The sequence below is a fragment of the Vombatus ursinus genome, unplaced genomic scaffold (genome assembly GCF_900497805.2).
Source record: "Vombatus ursinus unplaced genomic scaffold, bare-nosed wombat genome assembly UNPS02014798.1, whole genome shotgun sequence".
In the NCBI taxonomy this organism is placed as follows: Eukaryota; Metazoa; Chordata; class Mammalia; order Diprotodontia; family Vombatidae; genus Vombatus; species Vombatus ursinus.
Genome location: NW_020954576.1, coordinates 40,880,802 through 40,887,261, shown reverse-complemented (window position 1 = coordinate 40,887,261; position 6,460 = coordinate 40,880,802).

Sequence of the window (6,460 nt, the reverse complement as noted above, 5' to 3'; positions counted from 1 at the left end):
CTCTCTCTCTCTCTCTCTCTCTCTCTCTCTCTCTCCCCACCCCTCCCAGACAATTCCTTCTCCAGGGCTTGGTTGGAACAGTTTTCTTCTCTAAGCTGCCAGACATTCAAGTTCTGGGTTCCAAACTGCCTTACTATTTTTGCCAAGGTTATGAGATCTGGCAAGCATTGGTTTGACTGATTGATTTATCAGAGATATTTTTACCTGATAATAATATCAAGACTAGACTGTTTTGTTAGTAGATTTAAGTGGAGTGATTAATGTATTGATTGACCCCTACCTTTACATATAGAACAAGCATATATTCATAGGATTAGCTTTTGATAAAATATACGGTATACAGCATATGCCTTTTTATGTCTTTTAAATTCACATCTATATTGTCTGTCTTAGGGAAGGGAACAGACATTTATTAAGTGCCTACTATGTGCCAGGCACTGTGCTAAGTGCTTTATATTTTCATTTGATACTTATAACAGCCTTGAGTGGTATCCCCATTTTACAGATGAGGAAACTGAGGTAGATAAATGTTAAATGATTTGCTCATGGTCACATAGCTAGTTAGTGTCCAAAGCTGGATTTGAACTTAGATCTTTCTGACTCCAGGCCCAGCACTCTATCCATTGTGCCACCTAGACTATACTTATTTCACTTGCTTTATCCAAGCTCCATTACTGTTTAAACTTTTCATCAGAGCGTATGTTCTCTTATGATTGCATTTATGCCTCCCCAACCATGACCACTGCAGTATACAGAAAGCTATTTAAACACACAGACTATTTTGTTATACAAGACAAAGGAATCATAGGGGACCAAGAAAATATGAATTTGTTAAGTTACAGATGCGTGGCCTTTGATTCTTCAGTTTAGCTTGACTCTCCTTAAAGCATCATTCAGTCTCTTCCTGACCCTTCCCACACCTCCCCCCATTTTATCTCCCTATCAGCCATCTCTTCTCATTACCTATTGATTTAGGTGGCTGTGTCCTCCCTTGGTAATTCATCATTGCTTCTGCCTTCTAACCCATAGTCATTCTCTTGATTCGTGAGAAAGTGAGGGACTTACTGGCCTTCCTATGAATGTTATGGTAGAAAGAGAAATAACTTGGAATTTTCGTTTTAGCTGGGGGGTGGGGTAGCAGGGAGGAGGGAAATACTAGTTCATTCTCTTTTATGACTTCCTCCACGTAGAGAGCTTCAGGTGGTCTTCTCCAATGCAGATCTGCTATTCCTGTGCTATGACTTAAGCCTTATTATCTTAGCGAGTTGTGTGGGGCACTGAGCAGTTAAATTCCTTTGAGTCCCAGATCTCGAATCTTGTGTCACAGGCAGGAATTGGACCCAGGTTGTACTGAATCTGAGGCCAGCTCTCTAGCTTGCCCCTCCGCAGGGGCAGAGTGGATAGAAAGTTGACTTCAAGGAAAGGAAGACCTGGATTCAATTCTAGCCTATGACTCATACTGGCTGTGTGACCCTGAGCAGGTCAGTTAACCTCTTAGGGGCCCCCAAGCAACTCTAGTGTAAGACAACAAGTAGCAGTGAAGGTTGTGGCTTGTATTGGTATTTCCTCACCCTGCAGTTCTCTATATGCATGAAATCACAGAGAAAACCCCTGATCCTACTTCTTTTTAGTAGAAGTAAATTTAAAGAAGTTAAATAAATGACTTTCTTCTTTTCCCAAAATGAGTCAATGAAAGACCTGGTGTCAGTTCCTGTGACAGCCTAGTTTCTATTTCTCCCTCTACCAAATTTCTTGACTTTTGGAACAGCGTGCCTCAGTAAGTAGGCCCAGCATTTGCATGGCCCTCTGGGGACTGACCAACTACTACACTGGGCTTCTTCCTATTGATCTGATACCTGAGAGATTACAAGTCATTCTGTGCTGATAAGTGGAAACAAGTGGTTTAGAATGTTCTTTCTACTCTGTATTGCTTTTCACTTACCTGGGTTAAATATCATTATCTAACCAAAGCTTCTAGAGTATAACATGGCTCTCAAGCTGTCTTCAGTAACCTAAATCATTGTGGAATTTTCTACTCTAACTTGGGCATTGCTTTTGTGTTCAAGTATGCACCCATAATTTCTGAGGACAGGGTATGTTGACTGACACACTCTGCTCAAATCAATTTTGACACCCTCCAAATTTCATTACACATGGAACTCCCTAGTGAAACTGCAACTTTATTGTAACTTATAATTGCCCTGGGCACTGAGAGACCAAGTGAGTTGGTCATACTCACTTAGCTATCACATGTCAGAGAGAAGTCTAGAACTCTCGTCTTTCTAACTGTAGGGCTGACACTATACACACCAGACATGCTGCCTATTCAAATAAAAAAAGAATTAAATAACATAATCATGGGTTGGAATGAGAGAAATGGGGGGGAAAGTTATTTTTCTATTTGACTTCCCTTGAAATTCATTTACTGACTGAGCCCAATAATTTTGTAAATCAGGATTTTGAAATTCTTTTGTCCATGGAACTTTGTCTATATAGCAGAGTAAAATGAAGATACAGCAATTATCTAGTTATTTCTTTCAGTATAGACTGCCAAACTGAATAATTCAGACTCAGAATTCTACAGTCTAAGTTTATTTACCTCATCCAGAATTTCCCTGGCATACAATGAAGACTGTTTTGTCTTGCCAAACATTTTTGTTATTTCATTCTGTTTCAGACCAAATAATAAACCCATTTATTATTTTTTTCCAGATGGTTCCTTCCCTAATAGTTCTTTTCAACTTTTCATTGTTGGGTGAGTGTTGGCTCCACGGGAACTCAGACACATATCACTGGCTGGGTCAAGTCAGTGGCAGACTTGTTAATAGCTGAAAACTGACCACATGCCTCCAAGTCTAGTCTGATGATGAAAGAAGATTTTCCCTCAAATTGTTGGCTTGCATAATTCTGATAGCAAATTTTTGCCTTCCAAATTGGGCATTTATTTTGGTTAGTAATACATTTTGTCACTTCCTCTATCCCAGGGTTCTATCCATGAGACATCAGATTAGAGAAATAGTATGTCTTTGAATTTACAAAAATGAAATACAGTGTTTGCAAATCCTAGTATACCCCTACATACATGCACATACCTATACACTGAGAGAAATTATTGTTTCTCTCTTGTGTTAATAACTAATTATTGAATCAGGACCAAGGCTTTTCCCCTTTTCTACTTCCTCATCCAGAAATCAACCAGTATGGGAAATCTTGCTCAAAGACTTACCCAGGCTAAGATCTAATCAAAAGATAGTAAAAGAAATTCTAAGTGTAGGCCAATGGGTGGATTCCTGCTCATTGTGTTTACTCAGACGGATCTGGTAAAATGTGGATTCTCCCTTTTGCCAGACAGGTGATATGGAAATTGATAAGTCTCTTTGGCCAAGACTTGGGTGATCCAAGTCACCCCCAAGACCCTCACTGGAATCTAGCCCAGCCCCTCATTGTACTATTCATTCTCTCATTGTTAACCAATCAGAGTTGATTGCCACCCTCAGGAACACCCATTCTTCTAAGAGCATATAAACTATGATCCCACCGCCATGAGGGGTCTTTGGCATTCGAGAGGACCACTGACCTCTTTTTATGAATAAACATGCTAGCCTTGTTTTTTTGGGGGGGAGGCAGAGCCAAGATGGCTGAGGGAAAGCAGTGACTTTCTTGAGCTCTCCCTCAAACCCCTCCAAATACCTACAAAAAATGGATCTAAACAAATTCTAAAGCAGCAGAACCCACAAAAAGACAGAGTGAAACAAATTTCCAACCCAAGATAACCTGGATGATTGAACTGGAATTGGATTGGAAACTTATATCGTGCCGGGCGGGGAAAGGAGCACAGTGCGGCATGGGCATGCAGGCTGCAGCAAACCTGGAGCAGGCCTCAGAGGGCTGAATCTCAGGCAGCTGTGGCGGTTTCCAGACTTCTCAACCCACAAACACCAAAGGCAACTTAGGAGGTCAGTGGGAAAAGTCTGTGACTGCGGTGAAAGAGGAGCTAGGTCTCAGCCGCAAGTCTTGAGCGCGGCCCGGGGCTGTGGCTGTTTCCTAAGCTTCCAGCCCACAGACTGAGGGGGAATCAAGTGGCTAATCAGAGAGGGATTGCAGGGATCTCTCTGCCAGTGCTGAGGCAGGAGTCTCTTACTTTGCCCATGCTTGGATCTGGGTCACAGTTCTGAGGGGCGGTCCTGGGGCGAGGAGGAGTGCTGGCGTGGTGGAGCTTGTTGTGGCAGTGGAAAGGAAACACCTTGCCCCTTATCATACCACCTTGGAAGAACTGAAAATTTACAGGTCCCTAGAAGTAGCTCTGAAAACAGCTGTACAAACCGCCGAAGCTTGGGACAGTACACTCTTCACATTGGAAGCAGACTTTTACCTTAACAAAGAGTTTAAAACTTAAGTAATTGGCCAGGATCATGAGTAAGCAGCGCAAAAAGAGTCAGGTTATATTATCTTACTTTGGTGACAGAGAAGATCAAAATATACAACCAGAAGAAGACAACAAAGTCAAAGCTCCTACATCCAAAGCCTCAAGAAAAGTATGAATCAGTCCCAGGCCTTGGAAGAGCTCAAAAGGGATTTTGAGAAGCAAGTAAGAGAAGTAGAGGAAAAACTGGGAAGAGTAATGAGAATGATGCAAGAAAATCATGAAAAACAAGTCAACAGCTTGCTAAAGGAGACCCAAAAAAATACTGAAGAAAATAATACCTTAAAAAATAGCCTAACCCAAATGGCAAAAGAGGTCCAAAAAGTCAATGAGGAAAAGAATGCCCTAAAAAGCAAAATTGGCCAAATGAAAAAGGAAGTCCAAAAGATTACTGAAGAAAATACATCCTTAAGAATTAGAATAGAGCAATTGGAAGCTAATTACTTTTTGAGAAATCAAAACACTGTAAAACAAATCCAAAAGAATGAAAAATGAGAAAATAATGTGAAATATCTTATTGGAAAAACAACTGACCTGGAAAATAGATCCAGGAGAGAGAATTTAAAAATTATTGGATTATCTGAAAGCCATGATCAAAAAGAGAGCCTAGACATCATCCTTCAAGAAATCAAGGAAAACTGCCCTGATATTTTAGAACCAAAGGACAAAATAGAAATTTAAAGAACATGCTAGCCTTATTAATAAAATGATGAAGTTACCCAAAAACTATGTCTCTCCAACTTTTAAAATGTCACAATACACACACAAATACAAACACACATATGCACACAAAAATGTAGTCTTTTATTTATGTGTATAAGTATATTGCCATGTACATCCCTCAGGCTAAATGATACATCTTAACTAATGCTTCTGGAGCATAATATGGTTCTCAACTACTTTCACTAACTCATATCATGGCTTCCTACTCTAACCCAGGTATTGCTTTTATGTTCAAGTATACACCAATATATTGGTTGACGTGCTCAGCTTAAATTATGTTAGGGGTTCAGAACTATAATTTCATCTTCATAGGAAATCTGTGAGTTCCCGACTTGAGTACTGAGGAAGGGGAGGAGAACATAGCCATTGCCCCAGAGGCCAAAAATTTGTTCCCCTCACTCAAAGAAAGGGGAAGAGAGTGAGAGTCATCCCACAGGGAGTTGATAAACAAGAATATTCCATGTTATCCATTATAAAATTCAATTAGCCACAGGAACAGTCTTTCTTTTCCTGTCGCATCTGGGAATTTCCATCCACTTACCTATACCATTTGCCTCTGTAGGTTATGTCACAGCCTAGGATTCTATCCTTATTCCTTTTCTTCCTTACATTTTTCACTCTCCTCCTTTCCCGCTCGCCTCTTAATAGAGGCCACTGGTGATAGGAAGCAGGAATAATGACATTCTGGCAAGATGTAGAGTATGCCTCACAAAGGTTAGTAACATATTTTCCTGGAATCTTCCAAATATAATCAGGAGTGTTTTTAATGGAAAGGGAAGAATAAGCCAGATGCCAGAAGTATATAACAGGAAGAATAACAGAAGTAATTCACAGGACACAATATCTAATAAGAAAGCTAGCAAGAAAACTATGACATCAGATTGGATATATAAATGGACAAAGTTTGAGTAATAAGGTGAACTACATTCTCTTATAGAACTACTATATGTGTGCGTATGTGTATGTGTATATATGTATATATACACATATATATACATATGTGTACATATATAACTACATTCTACTATATTCTCTCATGGGTTGACAAATTTGATCTCATAATTGTTATTGAGATTTGATGAAATGGGATTCATAACTAGATTTTGGTTCTAGAAAGGTATAGTCTATTCATATTCAAAGGTAACAAAATGTACAATGATAGAGTGGGGTAGGAAGCATTGTATAATGATGTAGTGCCCTTTGAAGACATATCCTCAGACAAAGCAAGTCTCTGAGGACTAATCGCATGGACCCCTGGGATTTGTAGTTCAGTGTATTAAAGAGCAGCCTCATTTTGGCTTAGGAAAGATGGAA